Here is a 22,693-nt window from a genome sequence, read left to right as displayed (position 1 = left end):
TCATTCCAAAATCTGTGTTTTTTTTCCAGAGAACATGGAATATACTCATGCTCCCACAGTAAGATAATACCACTGGCCTGTTAGGATATAAGTATGGAAGGTTCATCCTGTTCCTCCCAAGATGGTATATCTAACGTGAGACAGAGGATAGCTATGTCATGAAGAGTGCCAGTTGGATGGCTTGGAATGACAGAGGTAGAATTCTTATGACACAAAAAACACCATAAAATCTATTCTTAAGAAGTGATTCATGGACTGGACATGAAGAAATGCTAAAGGTAAGGATTAGTAGTCGGCTATGCCTAAGTAATCACTTTAGTTAAAGCACCTGAAATTAGTATAAAATAATAATGAATGTCAACTGCAATTGAAAAATTTAAAAAGAGGGAAAAGGTGAAGGAGAACAAGAGGTTCAAATTTCCAGGTATATAAAACAAATAAGTCATTGGGATGTAATGTATAACATAGGGAATATAGTCAATAATATTGTGACCGTGTGGTATGGTGCCAGATGGTTGCTGGACTTATCATGGTGATCACTTCTTTAGGTATATAAATGTTGAATAACTATCGTGTACACCTGAAACTAATATAATATTGTATGTTAGCTATATTTTAATAGAAATCTTTAAAAAAAAGAGGAAATGATAAAGGGCAGGGAGATGTTTCACTTACTTTATTTAACTGCTTATGCAACTCCACCCTGCTGCAGAAAACTGGGCCATCTTAGCACCCAATTACAGAACTCTTTACCATAAAATCAGTGCATTACATTATAGGGAAAGGACATATAGAAAAAAGAGACCAAAGACATTCCAGAGCTCCTTTACCTGCAGTGAAACTTGCAAAAGATTTTTGATTATACCAAGAAATGTCTCCAATCAATGTGAGTCTCTAGCAAATAGCCACCGTCAATTTCAGGTTGTCTATAACTGTGTGCTGTCTTATGCAGTAATGACTAGCAATATGTGGGTATTGAGCACGTTGTGGACTGAATTGTGTCTCGCCAAAATTCGTATGTTGAAGCTCTTAACCTTCAATGTAACTCTGTTTGGAGATGGGGCCTTTAAGGAGGTAATTAAGGTTAAATGAGGTCATAAAGATGGGGCCCTAATCCCATACGATGCGTGTCCTGATAAGAAGAGGAAGAGGCACCAGGAATGTGTATCCACAGAGGAAAGGCCATGTGCGGACATGACAAGAAGATGGCCACCTAAAAGCCAAGGAGAGAGGCCTCTGGAGAAATCAAACCTGCTGACTCTTCAATCTTGGACTTCCAGCTTCCACAACTGTAAGAAAATAAATTTCTGTTGCATAAGCCAGCCAGTCTGTGATATTTTGTTATGGCAGCCCTAGTAGACTAATACAAGCACTTTGAGAAAAAACAAAACCAAAAACCAAAAAAACCAAAATAGCCCATGATATCCTATCAGCTAGGCCATGGTGTTGTTACAGGCTGGCCTGACACAGTCAGGTTTTGGTGTTCTGTTGAACACAGACCATCTCACAGAAAATCAACATCAGATAGGGCCCCTCTGACGGTGATGGATCAAGATGAAAATAAGACTACACTGTTATCATGTCTGAACATAGACAAACATGAACATTGTCCAAGCCCCAAAACACCAAAACATACTTCTCTTCTGGCTAATATGAGTGACTGCTGCCTCTTTAACAATTACAACTTTATCTTTAATCTTTCCTGTCTAAAAAAGTTCATGGAGATACCCAATCATAAAGTTCTCTATTTCTGAGAGCACTCAGTCCAGTGTGAACCCCTGATTCTTGGCTCATCCTTGAAATCACCCAACTAAGTCCAAATCCTATACTAAGTCCTTTCTATCATTCCTCTATTGAAATGTTCCATGGCTCCCCATGATGGGGGTCCTTCTTTGCTGCAAGTTATGAACCAACTTCTTCAACTATAGGTGTGTGTTCAGTGGTCTTTAGCTGGAAGCCATTGGCAAATTGAAATGAAGCTAGTCCAAACTGAGATGTGTTGTGAGTATGAAATACACACCTGACTTTCAAATACTTATCATGAAAAAAATGTAAAATATATCATATTTTTGATTGATTGTAACATTTTATATATAGATAGATAATTATATTATAAAATGTAAAATCATGTTTGTTTGTGTTTTTTTTTAATGTGGCTATGAGAAAAATTTAAATTACTTGTGTGGCCTTGGTTTTATTTTTGTTGAACAGCATCGGTTTATAATGTCCCATGACAATTCTGACCATGAGCAGCTTACTATTTTTTTCTTTTAAAGGAGTTTGTTAGTCAAATTAGGACATGCTGTACCGTGGTAACAACTCCAAAATCTCAGTGGCTTAACACAAAAAAAGTTTATTTTTATTAAGCACACAATCCATTGCGGGTTTGGACAACTTGCCAGGGTCGCTATCCTCCATTTGGAGGCTCGGGGAATTTAGTGAGATCTTTATCTCTGCATTACCACAAGATGGAAGTTGGGGAGGGGGCTGGAGGGTCTTGCACAAGTAAATAAATCCTTTATTCCAGAAACGCATCAGCCAGACCTAGCCACATGTCTAGGGCACGGAGAGAGCATAATCTTCCCATCTGCCCAGAAGAAGGGGGAGAATTGAAAATGAGGAACAATGGTAATATTTACCATAAGGGGAGAAATGTAAATAAAATGCATGTTCTAGGTCTTAGTTTAACAAATTTGTGACATATTTTGATACATTCCTAATGTATTTTATTTAGGAGACCTAAATTCAGAGGATACCAGCACTGATGTTGAATAAACAGACAAAAAAATCCTCAAATTTTCCAACTCATTTCTATGATATTTTCAAATGCATGCAATGCATGGTTACCAATAGCTTGAAGGTTCTTACATCTTTTTCTCCTATTGAGATGAACTTTAAGACAAAGTTCAAACTTTGTTTGAAATCAATGTGTAATTGGATTAAATAAAAAAGAAGCAACTTTTCAGATCTTGATATTTTTAAGTTGGTTGATCAGGCTCTATATGTCTCTCTTTCTCTTTCTACACACACACACACACACACATATGCACACACGCATGTGTTACTTTATGCAACAAGGTTTTGTAGCATTAAGTACAAATGTGATCCTAGAGATTTCATTAGTTAGAATCCTCCCATCTGCAGGAAGTGTTCCTAAAATGCAAGCGAACTTGCCTTTCTTATTATCTTCAAAGGTCTCGTCTTAGCAACAGTAAAGTTGTTTGTAGTAAGCCCAGGGGACGGAGGAGGGTCTGACAAGCTTTCTCCTCCCCTTTTGTGGCTGAACTGAGAAAGCTTCTAGTATGACTAATTTTATCAATATAGATCAGTAGGTTAATTTCTGGAAGAGGCAAGCCTGTGACTGTGTGGGGTATAAGAACGAGGGTAGAGTCAGAACTTGATCTCACTCTCGGGCCCTTTCTTTCTTTCCTCTATCTCCAGGGTCTGCCACCGGCTCATAGACTGCTAGCCCCTAGCGCACATCTTAAGAGAAAGGAGCTGTCCGTTCAGTACCAGGGCCACGTGCAACCTGCCCGCCAAAACACAAAGAACTGAAATATTAATTAAAAAAAGCCAATCTGCTCAATCCTCCGCCCGCAGGCAGGCTCTAACGGAAAACCGCATATGCTTTCCCCTTCTCCTCAATAAATCTTCATGTGGGCATTAAAATACCTAAAAGGATTAGTCATTAAATGCTTGTACATTTGGCTTTAATTCGCAAGAAACTGTATGTCACAGGGTTACATCAGAACTGCAGTTTAATCTAATTTGCAGTATTTGCGTAAATGCTTTATTTCTTTTGCTGATTGTTACAGAGGATAATATTAATATCCCAAGTGTCCAGAGGGAGAAGGTTAACACACTAGCACGGAAATGAGCTGGATGCTGACTGATGTATAAAAATATCAAAGCTTCTTTTAAGGTAAAACACAAAAAAGAATAAATGGGAGCGTGGCTTTTCCTTCTCAAGCTGCATTTATTATTGTTATTTATTATTTGATCTTAAGGTAATAAGGAAAACGCGTTTTTTGAAAAGGATTTTTGCACTTCAGTTGGGTATCCTGTCCTACATATTGCATTCAAAAGCTGTCTATATGGAAACAGTGAAACAACTCTTCAAAAGATTTAATTGCAGAATCATTTTTATTTGCTTTTGAGGAGTGTCTGTTTAGCAACAACATCCAGTCCAGTTACGTGAGCCATCCCTTCCCCCTTCCCTTCGCCAAGCATTTTGCTTTCCACTGAACTACTGGAGCATGTATTGTCTATCGTGCATTTACATCTAGCCCTAATAATTTACTTTTTGGTATGCCTACTTATTTTTGTACAAGGTTTTTATGACTTTACTGGACAGCAAGTCCCTGGGCAAAAAATAGATCAAAGCCCCAGTGCTATATAGAGAAACGATTTTATTAATTAAACACATATTTATCGATTACCTATGATGTGAAAGCACTCTGCTGATTTTTACTCACAGCATATTTTCTAAAATTATTTTTTGAGTACATGTTTTGGACACATCCTAAATTAATGAAAGAAGACCTTAATTTGAGTTAGTTCTTGTTTTATTTTTGCCAGAATACAAACTAATGTATTTATTTAAAATAATCAAAGTTTGCCTTAATTTTAGTGAACTTAGTTTTTAAGAATACAATGAGATATTTGAATATGAAGTCAACTTGATTGCCCAAATTTTATCTATTTTTGAAAAGTAGCCTTGGACTTGTCCAAAGAGTCCATTTCAATCCAGGTTTTTCCTTTGTTCATGACATATTGTATGACACAGACTATAATGTTTCCTGTACCAACTAGGAAGATTAACTTAAGTTAATACTCTTGACATTTTGTGCAGGTGGTGAAAAAAGATGATGAATGGACAATTTGAGGCATCCCTTAGAAGAAAAGTTTTTTAGGGTAGTCAATATAACAGCATTTACAATTGAGCCAATGTGCATTACTATTCATGATAGATGGATGAATGTCTGTATGTTGTGGTAAAGGAGAGTTAGATGTTTTTTCTGTTCCTGGTGTAGTTACTTATTTTCACACTGATAGCAAATCTCTTGGTCTCTGATGCCTTATCTCTTACATTAGGCAGTTATACAAGGCACCTTCAAGATTTCTTCATGCTCCGACCTTCTATGTCTCTAACTGAACATCTTCAACTTCTAAAGTTTTCATTCCACATTTTGTCATGACATTCGTTCTCTTCAATTTATTTAATTTTATTTTGTCAAGATTTTTATTAAAATATAGCTAACATACAATATTATATTAGTTTCAGGGGTACACTATAGTTATTCAACATTTACATATTTAAAGAAGTGATCACCATGATAAGTCCAGCAACCATCTGACACCGTACCATGCTATCAAAATATTATTGACCATATTCTCTATGCTGTACATTACATCCTCATGACTTGCTTGTTTTATACCTGGAAATTTGGACCTCTTATTCTCCTTCACCTTTTCCCCTCTTTTTAAATTTTTCAATTGCAGTTGACATTCAATATTATTTTATATTAATTTCATGTTTACAGCATAGTGTAATTTAAGAAATGATCCCCCTGTATAATTTAAGCAAAGATCCCCCTGACTAGTCTTGTACCCACCTGGTCCTATACATAGTTATTGCCATATCATTGACTGTATTCCCTAAGCTTTACTTTACATCCCCATGACTATTTTGTAATTATCAGTTTGTACTTCTTAATCGCTTCACCATTTTTTCCCTTTCCCACCCCCCTCCCATCTATCACTCCAAAAAATCTAGTACCCATCTGCACCATACATAGTTATTACAATATTACTGACTATATTCCTTATTCAATAGCCTACATCCCCATGATTACTATGTAACAACATATTTGTCCTTTTTAATTCCTTCCCCTTTTTTACTCACCCCCCAAACCCCTCCCATCTGGCAACCATCAAAATGTTCTCTATATCTATGAGTATGTTTCTGTTGTTTGTTTATTTTGTTCTTTCGATTCCACATATAAGAGAAATCACATTGCATCTGTCTTTCTCTGTCTGACACTCCACTAAGCAGAATCCCACCCCCACCTCCAGGTCAACCCAAGCCACTGCAGAAGGCAAGAACCCACTCTCTTCCCTCGTTGAGCAATATCCCATTGTATATATATATACACATATATATATATATATACACACATATATATACACATATGTATACACAAATATATATATACACATATATATACACACACACATATATATATATACATATATATGTGTATATATATGTGTGTATATATATATATATATGTATATGTATATACCATCTGCTCTTTATCCATTCTTCCAAACATGGACACCCAGGCTGCTTCCACATCTTGACCATTATAAACAATGGTGCAACGAACATGTGGATGCACACGTCCCCTTGAAGTAACGTTTTGTGTTTCTTCAGATAAATACCATGAAATGAGATTACTGGGACCTTCTTTGTCGTTTGTTATAGCTTTTGATTTAAAGTCTATTTTGTCTTGTACAAGTATTGCTACCCCAGATTTTACTTTTTATCCATTTCCCTTTCCATGAAATATCTTTTTCTATCCCTTTACTTTCCGTCTGTGTGTAGCTTTTAATCACAAGTGAGTCTCTTGTAGGCAGCATATGTAAGGTCTTGTTTTCTTACCCATTTAGCCCTCCTATGTCTCTTGAGTGGAACATTTAATCCATTTACATTGAAAGTGTTGATAGATATGTAGTGATTACCGTGTTCTTATTTATAATTTTGATCCTTTTTTTTTTAATCTGAAAGAAGTCCATGGAGAGGCCATGTTGTGAATTAAGGACATCTGTCACCAATACCCAGCCTAGGGTAGCTCTGTAAAACGCCAGGACACCTCAAGGAGGTTCAGCCATTGATAAAGCCTTGTACAGCACACAAGTTGGGTGTGGCAAGGTCTCAGGGAATCACTAGAGTGAGAAGAGTTGTAGTCACCAAGTTAATGTAAATTCTGATTTGGTGCCAGTACTGAGACTGAAGCTACTCAGCAAAAGTCTTAGGGCACACCAAGGCCAGTTGCCACCCGCTTGGTGTTTGGCAAACTCTGATAGTTTTCCAAGAAAGAGTGCAATGTGGATGGGGCTGGCTGCTCTTGGAGAAAGTGCCTCCAGCGTTAGGGCAGATGGGTGCTTCTAGGTCTCAGTAAGTCAGCAGAGTGGAGCTGCGGAGTCCACCAAGCCAATCAGATTCAGATTTGGCCATGTGGGGGCGGGCTCAACACAGGAAAGATGGCCTCTGCCTACCAGCTGCATAGGAGGAGGACCTCCTTACAGGGAAACATCAACTGTTCTCTAGCCCTCAACCTGAAGTAACACAACTCAGCCTGCCCCCATATGTCTCCAACACCCACCCCCCTCCCCAGGTTACTGTCTCTCCGCTGGAGCCCAAGGTAAGTGCGGGTTGTGAGAAAGTCTGTGTGTGAACCCTTTAAGAGGATGCCTGGGTTTCCCACAGCCTTCGGTCCCATCCAGATCATCGGAATCCCCACTGTTTTTCACAGCCAGATGTCGTGGGGACTCCTCTTGCCAGCACCAGTAGTCTGGGCTGGGGAGGCTGGTGTGGGGCTGGGGTTTCTTCCTTCTCTTGGGGGAAACTACAGGGCTGAGATATCCCTCTCAGTTCTCAACCGCCACTCGGAGGTTTGGGGTGAGCCTGTTCCACATCATTTCTCCCCCTCCTACCAGTCTCAATGTGGTTTCCACTTCATATCCTTAGTTATAAAACTTCTATTCAGCCAGATTTCAGATGGTTCTCCAGGTTGATTGTTCTATAATTTAGTTGTAATTTTAATTTGTTCACGGAAGGAAACAGGCACAGTTTATCCACTCCGCCATCTTGGATTGTCTATCATGACATTCTTATCTAAGTTAAAAGTTGTCTTATTTGTGTCACTCTTTTTAGTTTGTTTTTAATACAGACATAAATGACATGGAGATTTTAGTTATCAATTAAACCTGAAATCATCAGAAGTATTTCAGTTTTTACTTCTTTGACAATTTGCATTTTACTTGTTATTTTTCTTTCTATGTCTTTTATCTCATGCTATTGCTCAATAATTACTCTTTGTCAAAACATATATGATTATTATTGCTTTCTTAGTAGTCAATCAGGGTCATGACTTGATTTATCCGTCATCAAAGTTTTGTTTTAGTTTGGAGACTAGTTTTTTTTACTCTTCTTTAGATGTAAGTTTAGCATGTTAATTCTCAAAAATTTATTTAAATTCAAATAAAAACAATTAAATAACTAGTAAGCAGCTGTTATATTTATATCCAAGACTTTATTAGATAGTGAGGAAGGCATTAAAATGTGCATAAAATATAATTTTCAGTACTTGAGGAACTTATAACCTCATTGGGAAAATAGTATTCACGTATAAGAAAAAAAGTTAATTAAGAATACAAAACCAATTATAATAAGTGGAAAGATGTGGTAACAAAATGTGACATCATGAAGTGGGACAAAGAGTGCAGTAGGTAAGTTTTGTTGGACTTGGTGAAGAGGAACAGTCTAAAACAACATGACCATAGCCTAGGCATTGAGATGGGACATTAAAAATCAAAGTTACAGACTCAATTTATTCACATTTTGAACCTCTAACTCTTCTTTGAAAGATAATTTTATTCTCCTACTTTTACATTAGGACATGGGTATTATTTTGTCCTTCATATAAAGCTTTTGTTCTTTCTAAGAAACTCTCATATTGTCTTTGCTCTACAGAAGGAAATGATACTCACGTTCAAAGCATAAACCTGAACTTCCCATAGGACTGCTTGGATGATAACCGGATAAGAGAATTACATTAGGGGCAGAAGTGCAGGTCATATCATATCAAACCATAAGCATGAATCTAGAGTCAAGTTTGGTGAATTTTGTTTGTATCTGGTCATTTTCAGACCAGCGCTACAATTTAAAGGCTTCCCTAACTAAGGACAATATTCTTGTCACTGAACAGTAAATTGAGCTTCTGTTAAAGTAACAAACTAGCAATCAGAGAACCACAGACTCAGAAATTAGACTTGATATGGAACAAATTGAGATGAATAAGTCTTAATTAAAATATTGACAATAAAAATATATGAATCATAGAAGTGATTATGCAAGCTTTTAGGACAGGATACTGCTGTTTGTTTGTTTGTTTGTTTGTTTTAACAGGAACCGCATTTCTAATGGCTTGGTAATTCTAGGGAGAGAACTTTTTGGGAAACTTAACTCCAAGATTATTTAATATCATCTGTTGTCTACAGAAATACATAACATTTACATTTAATTTGTATTTTTACAATTATTTTGAGAAAGTTCTTGCTATGACAAATGCTTTTTTTGAAATATATTCTGTCTGTTACATGAATATATATTTACAAACTCTGAAAAGAGAATTCAGGGTAAAGGATGCATAATACTTAAAAAATACAGATGGTGCCAAAAAATGTAAACACATTTTAAGAAAGGGAAAAAAAAACTGTATTAAAATTGTAATGCTCAATATATACTGATAACAAGTCATGTTTGACTTCTGCCATTACAAGAGGTGCGCAGAGTGGTTATCATCAGTGTTACTTTAACACAGTTTTCCCCTTTCTTAAAATGTGTATACAACTCACCCTCTGTATATTATAGGTACTCTTGAAGCACCCCTGACAAATGCTATGTAATAAGAAGATTGTGAGCATATCCTTGCCAGAAGATACGTTTGGTGCTACTGGTGAGTTGTTGAATGAAAGTGAGAAGTATGTTGTGTTTCTGTTTGGCTACAATCTCCTTTCAGCCATGATAGAAACAATAGAGGACATATAATACTGTCTACTTTAAAGAGGTGCTGTAAAGATTAAATGAATAAGTAATAAAAAAAGAGAAAGGACATATAAATATCATAGCAGTAGGCAGGTGGAATTCATATTTACTCAGCTCAATTAAAAGCAATTATATAAAATCTAAAGCAGAGCAAAATCGAACATATCGATTCGGTTGGAGCTGGGATTTGGTTTAGGATAGGATCTGTTAACTATGATTTATCTGACTGCCCATTGCTTCATTGGGAATGTGTTGGGTAGTTGGCATAGTGATAAAGTAGGCCTTCCAAGTGTGTGAGTAGAAAGTAGCAAGATACATAGTCTCTCTTTCTCTTTCTGTTTCTCTGTGTGTGTGTGTGTGTGTGTCTCTCTTTCTCTCTCTCTCTCTCTCTCTCTCTCTCTCTCTCTCTCTCTCTCACACACACACACACACACACACGTACTGTGTTCCCTGTTGACTGGACTATTAATATAGATGTTTATTCCTTTGAGCCAAGTTTTCACAAGCTTATGATTAGGATCTGAGGGCTCAAGACCAGTCATGTGATAATATCACTCTCTAGAGTTTTAGTTTTACTTCCTTCCTTGGCTTATCACAAATACAAACAGAACAGATTAATAAGTCTGAAAAATAAATTTTTATCCATCTTGATGGCAAATATAACTTTCACATCCAATATTTTATATTCCTAAGAAAGGCTTACAACTTTATATAAAAATACAGGGGATGTGACAGCCATTATATGGCATTTTGTCATGGAATGGAGGCTAGTAAAATAGTCCAAGGCTTTTTCTTCATCCACCTGGGGAAATGCACAGGAATATAACCAAAAGAAAGAAAGGAGAAATTATATTCCTTCTATGCAGAAAATGGAGTACTGCAGAGAATGGAGAAATGTTCTCAGCATGATTTTTAGTACTGTTGTCACTTTAATTGGGATCGGTTTTGGGTGGAGCTAGAAGTTACACACATATAATGATGGGTTTTGAGCAAGGTTATGTAAAAGTGTTTTTATACTGATTTCTTTTCCTAGGAGCAGCAGGGGCCTTGGATCATCTTTTCTCTGTCACTCAGGTTCACAACTAACTAGAGAGGAAAACTCTGTAGGAACTAAAAGGACATTGTTCTTCCATTTCCATCTTTCCAGGGAGACCTTCAAAGAGTAGAAAGTCAAAATCACTGGACATCTACTATTTATTTTTATAACTGTAGCTAATTTCTGCCTGTGACCATCGACCTTATATCCTTTCTTTCATCTTCCTGTATGAACCCCTGGACAATACTCTGAAAAGAAGGAGGGAGGGTGCTTTGATGGGGAAATGAAAAACGGTCTACTAAACAATAGATACAGCAGTGTCTTTGAAAGAAAGTAATAGGCTGTCCGGAGGAAGGGTAAATGACTAGAACAAACAGAAGTAGCAAGTCACTTTCTGCTTCCCCAAAATTTCAATCAGCAACCCCCATTTTGAGCAGTTCTACTAGAGTTCAAGAGCTCATTTGAAAACAGGAGAGTTTGGCCCTCTGGATTATGAACTAATTTCCTAGTTCTTTTTTTTCTTCTTCTTCTAAAACCCTGTTTCTTTGTTTTCCTAAATCTCTCCAGACTTTGCTGAACTTCAGTTCTCCACTGTCATTCTAGCAGCTTATATTCAGAAGCTTCCCTCCAGGCTAAGAAATCATAAGAAGGTGGCCAAACATCTTCTTCCCTCCAAAAAACCCCCACAATGATTGCGTTTCTTTTCATTTAACCTTTACTTACATTATATGATAATAACCTGCTAACCAAGTCACCACCCTGTAACTCCTTAATAGCTAAGGTACCGTTCAAAATTTAAATTCAACTATTCTTGTGCTTATGACTTTTATTTTTTAGACCCTTCACTCTTTAAGATGCTAAACATCTGCAATAGAAATTAAATAAGATAATTCATGAAGGCAATGTCAAAGTAACAAATCTTCCCCCCAAAGCAGTAAAACAAATAAGAAAAAGTTTTAAGTTTTGTTCTACCCAGTAACCAAATCCCTTTCTTGCAGAAAGTGATATAATTGGAATAAATATTTTAAATTGCTTAGGAAAATACTTTGAATTTGGTATAACAAATGGTTATAAACATAAACAGTAAATTATAAACAGTAAATTATAAACAGTAAATTATAAAAATATTTTACAAAATAATAATATATAATATAATAGAAGGAGGGAGCTTTCATTTACTACCCATACTGTGCATGTGCTAGACAGGTGCTATATGTTTTAGTGTTTTATCTAATTTTCTTCAGTTAGTGAAGATCAAATTCAAATTACATTTAAACTGCTTCCTCTTTTTCCTAGGTCTTCTTAGAGAAAAGAATAATTCTAGCTTTAATCTATAGCAAAGATGAATGAACAATCATTATTTCTGCAAAATTTTCATCTGTTGATATTTCTCATTCTCAAGGAACATTTTTTATCCAAACTGTTTTATTATAAGTATGTTAATAGTACCCAATTGGTCTATACGCTAATTACGAATCACTCTTATCTTTTAATTATAAAAAGACTTTGGAGGACTCTCTTAGGCAATGCTTTATGAATCTGTTTGAGGCATTTAAAAATAAGTTTCTTGTCTAAAACATTATCTCTCGCACAGACTTTGTGTTACTGTTACTCCCTTTCTTTCAATTCTCTTATTGAATATGTACTTATCAAGATATTTCTATGTGTCATGCAGGAGACCCCGCTCGCTGCACCATGTGTCGTGCAGGGTGTCACGCGGGGTCTCTGGTCCCACTCCCCACATAAGAACGCAGGACATAGTGAGGCCAAAAAGGAACACCCACGGAGCCATAGGTAGGGGAGTCACACCACTATACTCTCACTGGCGGCTGGGTTGGAGACACAGGAACCAGGAGCAACACAATTCTCAACCCTCACTGTGCCGCTTGCAGACTCAGCCCCCATCTTCTTGCTAGCTCCCCCTTTTTCTGCTAGCCTCGCCACGGCAGTTATATTAGTGCCCAATGGCTCACTGGTTACAGCTGACAGCCAACTAGCCACGGCTGATGGCCATTTGATCACAGTCGATGGCCATTTACTACCTGAGCCAGCACCTTTCTATGTGAGGCCGAGAGCCTGGAAACTGCTTTTTGGGGCTCTGTCCTCACACTATGTTACAGAATAGAGGAGAAAAAGGGATTAGAGACTGCTGGAGGTTGGTGAAAAGGGATTGAGAATTTAAATGAGGACAGGGAAGATCTCATTGAGTCGACATTGGAGTAAACACCTGAAGGAAGTAAGGGAGCAAGCCACCTGGGAGAGGGATGTGGAAGGCAGAGGAAACAGCAGGTGCAAAGGCCTGACGGGGAATGGATCTGTCATGCTCAAGCAGTAACTCAGGGGTTGTTCAGGCTGCAGGGAACGTAACAAGGGGGAATACGGGTCAGAAAAGTTATTAGGGGCTTGTCATTCTGAGGAGGCTTTTTTCCCCCTTGTGCTTTCACTTTGCATGAAATAGGAAAGAAATTGCACAATTCAGACCCCACTTGTCACAATAGGATCATTCTGGTTGATGTGCCGGGGATTTTCTCAAGGCAGGCACAGGCTAAAGAAATTAACTATTGCAATAATTCAGGTGAGAGATCATGGCGATTTGGGCCAGAATGGTAAAGGTGAAGGTGGTTAAAAGTGGTTGCATTCTGGATATATTTTAAAGATGGATCTGGTAGGATTTGATTACAGATAGGGATGTGAGAGAAATCAAGAATGACTCCGAAGTTTTTGGCTTGAGCAACTGGAATTGTTGAGTTATATAATTTCGTGATGCAAAAGTTTGAGAGAAGAATAGATTGAGGAAGAAGTTTATGACTTTAACATAGAGATGTACTGAGTTTGAGAAGTCTATCATACTTTAAAGTGGAGATGTTAAGGAGGCAATTAGATGTACAAGTTTGGATATTAGGAAATAATTTGGCCTTCAAGGTACACATTTGGTATAAATTTGGGAATCATAAGAATTTTGATGATTTTCACACCCATAGGCCTGGCTCAGATAAATACAGGGATAGAAAAAGAAAAGTCCAAAGCCTGGGCCCTGGAGTCCACCACTGTTTAGAATGCAGGAAGATGAGGAGAGATCAGCAAAGTAGGTTGAGAAGGAATGCTGGGACGTAGGAGAACCAGAGGAGTGTGTGTCTTGGAAGATAAATAAGAAAAGCCCTTTGCTGTTGACAGATCAAGTATGATGAGGACTGAGAACTGACAAGTATAATTTAGCAGGTGGAGGTCACTGGTGACTTTGACAAAAGGAGATTCAGTAGAAAAGTGAGAGGTCTGATTGGAGTGGATTCAAAAAAATGAACTGGAGCAGTGAGGTCAAGAGAGAGTTTTCTTTTTAATATGAGAGAAATAATAACATGTTTGCATAGCGATGGAAAAGATCCAGTGGAGAGGGAGAACATGACGATTCAACAGAGAGCGAGGAATTACTAAAGGGATTATCACTGATGGAATGAGCATTCTTGTGATGGTGTGAGAGAGTGGAGAGGCTGACTTGCCCAGGAGTATAAACGGTTCATTCTTAATATGAGCAGGAAGACATGTCACGTGGGTACAGCTGCTGAGAGGGATGCGTGTGGAAGCTTGTGAATGTTCCCTTTGGAAGCAAGTATGAGATAGAAGCTGTTGGAAGATTGAGGGTAGAAAATGAAGTCTGAAACAGACATTTATGAGTGTTGCCTGATTGAACCAGGAAAATACGGTATGATTTCCAGGCAGCACTAAGGGCCCTCTTGAGGTTTGTGGTCATGCGTTGGAAGTGAGATCAGTCAGCATGCTTTTCTCTAGCCTGGATAAACTGTTTAGTTAATTATTTAAAATGTTTAATTTTTTTCATGCTGGATATCATGCACTGGGGATATAAAAAATGACTAAGAAATAGTACCTGCCCCGGAGGAACTCATAGTGTACTGAATTTGAAGGACCTGTAAAAAAACAAAAAATAGTGTTGTCACCATTTCTATAGTAGTTGTACAAAGTGTGTTCATGACTTACTTGACACTGACTGAAACTTAGTGTTTCACATATCAGTTGATCATAGCAAAGTAAAAAAAATATCTTCAGAAAATGCTTATTCACTTTGATATTTGGCATGTGTGTGTGAAATGTATCTGTGGTATTTGTAATGATTGCAAAGTACATGCTTTAGGAAATTGTTAGAATTACAGAAAATCAGAGCTGGAATGAAACACATGATTCAATCCCTTAATTTTACAAATGAGGAAGTTGGGTCTCAGAGAGGGAAAGCATATTGTTTAAAAGGACATGACTGGTTAATCTCAACTCAAGGCTCTTTCTGCTCTTCACCACTCCACTGGCTTCCAGACCCCAGGGCATCACTCAACCCAAGGCTCTGTCGTAATTCTTACTTGCCAATATTCTGATTGGCCCTTACACTGGACTCTTCTACTTTCCAAGACTTTTCAGCCTTCTGTAGTTTGAGAAGAGAAATTGCTCTGGTTTATTTCAGAGGTTAAACCAGGAAAGAACTAAAGCAACCCAGAAGTGAAAGCAACAAAAGAAAAAGGAAAGTAGGGAATTCTTCAGGATAGAATCACTACAAGGGGATTTAAATTTTCTCTAAATTTCTGCCTCTTCTTAATATAACATGTAATTAGTGAAGATTTATTATTTATTGTCAGGCATTGGGTAACATATAGAAGAAGATTTTCATATTTTTATATTTTCAAATAAAATCCATGGGTTAAGTGAGAAACCTGCGAATCCATCCATTCTGTCCTTCCTTTTGTAGTCTTCTCCATTCATATTCCAGACTTATAGAGACTCATAAGTGAAAGGAAGTGTTATATGTAGTGAACTCAGTCAGTAACTTTCTCCTTAAATATCTGAAAATACCTACTATGTTTGGGTAAACAATGCATATTGAAAAGGAGGAAAGACCTTTTTTTCTCTAAAGGACATAGTAAAAACACATAGTCTAACCAGTTCAATTATTCAATTAGTTAACAATTAAACAATTAAATCAACATTTATGTGACAATTAAATCAACATTTGAGTGTCTATTATATACCCTGAACTGTTTTAGAAGCTAAAATATATGTATCAATTATTCATGCATAATATATTAATATAACACAATAAAATGTGAAAATTGATGGCTGGTAATGAGTTTAAGTTGATAAAGAATATTTCTTAAAGAAAATTTTCTGTTTGTATACTTAAATAAGAATCTTTAATTTGTACTTATTGTCATATACTGCTTGTTAATCAAATGGAAACAAGTTGAAAATATACAGAGAGTGCCAAAAAAACGTATACACATTTTAAGAAAGAAAAAAGCTATTAAAATTGTAATACTCAATATACTGATAACAAAAGATGAATACAAGTCATGTGTATACGTTTTTTTGCACCACCAATAAATGTATTACACACACACACACACACACACACACAGACGGTAAAGGAGCAGTGATGTTGTAGTCGATGACCTAGTTTGGTATTTGGGAGTGGAGATTGCTGGGAATTAGAAGCGTCAAGGCCCTGAATGGAGTGCACAAAAATCCCTTCTTAATGATCATAAACAAAAAGCTGGATGAGATATTCATTATTATTATTTATTTTTGTCTTGTGTTTCCCTATTTACAGACAAAACAAGAAAATTGAAAAACCATATCCATCTTGCACCATTATTCTTGCTTTTTCCTACTGGTGAACAATCTTGCCTAGTTCTCCTTTCCTTTAATTGGTCCTTGGAGAGTCCTCTCAAACCTTTACAATGACATTCAGTGAACACTTCTGAGTGGTGCCAAACCAGAATCTCTGTGATAGCTCACAAATTATAGATTGAACTAAAGCTGTATTACTTCTTTTTTAATGTTTAATACATGAGTTTTCTTATTTGGTATGGCTAAGCTGATGACATACAATCATTTTTTCTTCTTAAAGCTTCATGAACTTCTGTGAATATGGTTTAAAATGTTCTTTAAAAATGATTACATGGCAAACCTTTCCTTCTATTGTTTCCTCTGCACATGGTTTTAAACCAAATGATTACGCACAAATAGTATATTTCTGAAAAAGTAGAAATAATCTACAGAGGTGGATTTAAGATACTTAAAAGTCATTGATTCTGCTTTGACAGTTCCACACAAAGAAAAGTGAATTTTGGAATATTTGCAAATCTCTTCAACATCTCATAAATGAAATAAAGGGCATATTCTGGTGTATATATTACATCAGCTTCAAGTATTTTCAGTATTGACTAGATAGGCTTTAGATGCAGGGGGAAACCTTAACAACCTTTTCAATAAAGAGGAAGGAAATATATTTTCGAAAGTTATTCATTGACAATTGTAATTTTCAGTCTGTGTTTCTCTATATTTCAAAATTATTGAGTGGACTGTACATAAAAGTCCAATAAATGTTATTTGGAAAACATTTATTGCCTCATTAAATGCACTTCTATCTTCCTTATACTTCTTTCATTCTTTATTATTTAGCATTTATTATTCTTGATCATATGATATATATATATATGTATGTGTGTGTGTGTATACATATATATGTGTGTGTGTATACATATATGTGTATATATATATATACACACGTTAGTTTTTATGTTTACTGCCTTTCTCTAATGACTAGAATGAAAGAGAGCTCCAAGAAGCCAGGAATTGGTCTGTTTTGTTTGCTGCTGTATCCCCAGTACTCAGAACTGAGGCTAGGGAAGAGATGAGGTTGGTCCTATCTAAACAAAACTTAATAGAAAAACGTTCCTCCCACCTCCCCAGGAATTAAGAGCTGCTGGGCACATAAAATAACAGTCTACTGTATTTGACTTATTGGTTTCCTAAGCCCTTGTGCTGGGACACACATACAGTTGTACATGTGTGCTTTTTCCCATTTATGATTTGAAGAACCATCCAGTTGCCACTCAAAATGCACTCACTGGTCCCCAGTGGGAGACACATCTTGTCACATCTAACTACTACATCTAATTCCAGTTCCAAATGTTTTTCTTGGGGTTGGGTGCAGAGAGGCGTCTCCACATGATTTGACAATGAATCAATTGCAAATTTAAGTATCTCTAACACTCTCAGGGTAGGAAGAATGAGGCATCTTTGCCTTGGCAGGGGAGATGGTTTCTTGGTGAGCTCAACATGGTTTTGCATGACCACAGCTGAAGTAGATAGAGAGGGATTTCTCTTTTAGAAGCTGCACCATTTTAGCTTGTCACCCTCTTTAGGTGTGTTTTGTTGGGTGGCAACACATTAGCCAATTGATTGCCTAGGCTTAGGGAACACACAATGACAAGTCTCTGTTTACTAGACCTGGTCTTTTTTTTCCCCCTTGGCAATGCAAATTCTGTAAAAGTCTAATCAACTCCTACTTTATTGAATTTCTTTTTCACGCTGTCAGTTATCCACCACTCTTGGTGTTCTTGTCTAATCATGGTCCTTGAATATTGACTACCATCAAAAATTTTCACCTTTGCTTCCCTTTTGTAGTTTCTGTTCCTTAGAAATTCGCTTCAGAACTCTGCCCATTTCCCTTATCCTCCTAAACATTGGCTTTAGTCTTTGCCTGCTTTCTTAGACCAACAGGAAAGAACAAGGCTATAGCACCTACCCCTAGGCTTTTTCTCTATGGATGGCATTTATACTCGGAATTATTACTTTTCTCAGGCTGGAGCACATTACAGGAAGGGTGTTGGAAAAATCTGTCAGATTGTGCTTTCCCACTTCTCTGGCTCTTCCCATATCATAACTTAATTTTCCCCAAGTTGTCGCCTCTCACACCTAATTTTTGCTTACACTTTATTTGGCTTGAAACTGAGTTGTTGGGCTTTTGCAAATTCTGAAAAATGTGTGATTAACATGATGCTTAGCAGTCTTGAATTTCTTGCTTAGGGTAAAAAGATATTTCGTAACAAAAAGTCTCACTTTTGACAATACCTTATTGAAGTAGCAGTACAATCTAAATGTATAATATTTTTCTACCATGTCTTTTAAGTTTCCAGTCTAGGTATGCATATGAGTTGCAAGATACACAATTCTACAAAACATGTAAAAATAAGATTATTGCAAAACTATCCTTTTTTTTTCCTGAGCATAGTAAAAGAAGGAAAATGTCCTAATTCTTTTAATAAAACAAGCATAAATTGATATAAAAACATGACAAAAATTGTACCAAAAGAAAACTACAGCTTATCAATGCCAAATTTATAATTCAGATATTAGCAAAGAGATTTCAAGAGCACTTAAAAATGCATTATGACCAAACAGAGTTTATTTCAGGAATGCAATAATGGGAATACCATTAATATAAATCAACTTAGTAGCAGAGCTAAGGAGAAAAAACACATAATTTGGTAAGAAAAAAAAGAATTTGACAAAATTCAACAGTTATTAATGTTAAAAAACACAATTAATTATAAATTGGTAGTTAACTTCCTTAACCTGATTATATATTCATCTATATATACACACATACCTAAGACCAAAAGAGTTAACATCTTTCTTAATAGGAAAACACTATAGGCTTTTCTTCTCTGCTGAAGTCAGAATAAAGGCAAGGATGCCCACTATCTGCTATTTAATACAGCATTAGTCAATAAACTTAGATAAGAGAAAGCAAACAGAAGCATAAAACTGTGACACGAAGAAATAAAACTCTCTTTTTTGCATATATAAATATGATTATCTGGAAAAGCAAAAAATAACTGATGGAAGCACTACAAATAATAAGTAAATTTAATGAAATAGAATTAAAAAGATATTTAGGAATCAATAGCCTGCAGATATTTAAATAACAACCAGTTGGAAGAAATAGTGGAAAACAAACTCTATTTACAATGCCAAAAATAAAATACCTAGGTACAAACTTAATAACAAATAGGTAAAAGCTATCACATAAAACTATAAAATATTCCTAAAAGACCTAAAAAGTAGACTTGAAGGAAGGGAAAGTTGTCCCTTCCTCCTGGATAACATCTTAAGGACACCCATTCTTATTAATTTATAAATATGAAACAAAAAAAATGACATTTATGTTATTTTTTTATTTTGGTAGACTAATCAATTAAAAACTTTATTTGGGAGAATAAATAGGCAAGAGTAACTCATAAAATCATAAAAGAGAAAGATACTTTGAGGAGGACTACGAAATTAAACAATGAAAAAAAATCTTGATAATTAAAGCACTGTAATATTAGTGCCTGATGAAACCAATGGAAAAAGATACAAAAAACTGACCCAGGTACATAAGGAAATTTAATAATAAATGTGGTATCTCAAATAAGTTAAGTTGAAACAAGTGAATAAGCATATGGAAAAAGATTAGAATTGCTTTTATTCCTCATGTTGCAAACCAAGATTAATTCCAAAAGTACCATAGGTCTAAAGGTAAAAAAAATCATACAATCTCTGGAAAAATATTTAAGTGAATTTATTCATTAAGTGGAGTGGAGAAAACTTTTCTGTGACTTGAAATCTAGAAGCAATAAGGGAAAAAATGATATATTTGTATATATACATACAAAAAACCCATTTACACAGCAAAAAAAAAATTCAAACAAACACCTAAATAAAATAAAAAAACATTAATATTTGCATCTTATACCATAGACAAAGAGCAATTATTCCAATATAAAGATAGCTTCTAAAAGGTAAGGAGGCCAACAACTCAGAAAAATGGGTGAAACAAAAAACTCATAAAAATGCAAATGTCCCTTAAATATATGAAAAGATGTTTAATGTTGCTCATAAGATAAATGTAAATTAAAACTATGATGCGCTATGATATCCAAACGTTTGAAAACATGTTTGTTGGCAAGAATGTGAGGAAACAGGCACTTTCCTATATTACTGCAGGGAAAACAAAATTACATATGCATTAACCCTAAGAAATTACTCTAAAAATTTATCCCATAGATACACTGGTTAAACAAAACAAAAGGAAAGAAATTATGTCTGTATGTGGTTATTCATTGCCACACCATTTGTAATAGGAAAACCTTGGAAATAACCTAAATGACCATTAAGAGGAGATTGATTAAAAATATATGGCACATCCATATGAAAGAGAACTGTGAAGCTGTAAAAAGGAGTGGGAAAGATATCGTTTTATGGAGTGAGTGACAGAATATATAGTTAATTAAAAAAAAAAAAGCAAGTTGAGATTAATGTGTCTAGAATTCTTCCTTTGTGTGAAAAGGGGAAGGGATATGTGATGAAGACTCTAAAATGGCCCTAGCATTCTCTGTCTCCTGGAATTAGTGCCCTTGTGTAATACCCTTGAATGTTGGTGGACACTGTGACTTGTTTGCAACCAATAGAATATGACAAAGATGATGTGATGTCACTTCTATGATCATATTATTTCCCTTTGCCTTTTTAATGTGTAAGGATTCTCTATATTTTCTGGGTTATACATACGTATACTTTTCACTCTTCATTTTTTTCGTTTTGATGAACAGATGTTCTTAATTTTAATGATGTCTCCAATTTATTATTTTTTCCTTATATGGTTAGTTATTTTTGTGTTCCATTTAAGAAGTCTTTGATATCTTAAGGTTATGACTACATTCTCATATTTTCTTCAAGAAGGTTTTATTTTTGCTTTCACATTAAGTTTTATGAGCCTTCTCAAACTAAGTTTTGCGTATAATATGAATTAGAGATCAAGATGCACTTTTCCCCCCATAGAGATACCCATGTTCCAGAGCCATGTATTGAAAAGGTCATCCTTTCCCTACAGAATTGAAACAATTGCAAATTCTAAAAAATGTGTGATTAACATGACACTTAGCGGTCTTGAATTTCTTGCATAGTGTAAAAAGATCTTTTGTAACAAAGATTTTTGCTGTTACCTTCTCTCTTTTCAAGAAATATATCAGTCTGATGAGTCTCCCTTTTGACAATACCTTATTGAAGTAGCAGCATAACCTAACTTTATAATATTTTTCTACCATATCTCTCAAGTTTCCAGTCTGCATATGAGAATGAGTTGCAAGATACAAAATTCTACAAAATATGTAAAGATAAGATTATTCCAAAATTAATTATACTTTTTTCTGAGCATAGTAAAAGAAGGAAAATGTCCTAATTCTGTTAATGAAATAAGATATAAAAACATGACAAAAATTGTACCGAAAGAAAACTACAGCTCATCAATGCCAAATTTATAATTCAGAAAGACAAATACCATATGATTTTACTTATATGTAGAATCTAAAACACAAAATAAGAGAACAAACAAAACAGAAACAAACTTATAAATACAGAGAACATTTTGATGGTTGCCAGATGGGAGGGGGGTTGGGGAGATGGGTGAAAGGGTGGAAGGGGTTAAGAGGTACAAATTGATCATTACAAAATAGTCATGGGGATGTAAAGTATATCATAGGGAATGTAGTCAATAATATTGTAATAACTTTGTATGGTGTCAGATGCGTACTAGATTTATTGGGTGATCACTTTGTAAGCTATATAACTGTCTAATCACTATGTTGTACACACGAAACTAATATAATATTGTATGTCAACTGTAATTGAAAAGTAAAAATATATTTAAAAAATATTCTATATTAAATATAGAGGTAAATGAAAAAAACATCCCATGACCCACAAGAATCTACGTTATCTGTTTCCTACATAACCTGACTCCATCTTTGACCCCATGTTCAGCCACTCTTTCCATCACTCATTCTGCTGTGGCCATATGAACATTGGCCGGCCCCTTGCTTTTCCTTGAACTCTCCAAATATGTTATGCTCAGGGCCTTTCTACTAGCATTTCCCTCTATTTGCATAACTCACTACCCTGCAGCATCTCTGTGTCACTTCCCCAGAGAGGCCTTCCCT

The sequence above is a fragment of the Rhinolophus ferrumequinum genome, chromosome 3 (genome assembly GCF_004115265.2).
Source record: "Rhinolophus ferrumequinum isolate MPI-CBG mRhiFer1 chromosome 3, mRhiFer1_v1.p, whole genome shotgun sequence".
Taxonomy (NCBI): domain Eukaryota; kingdom Metazoa; phylum Chordata; class Mammalia; order Chiroptera; family Rhinolophidae; genus Rhinolophus; species Rhinolophus ferrumequinum.
Note: the sequence above shows the minus strand (reverse complement) of the source record.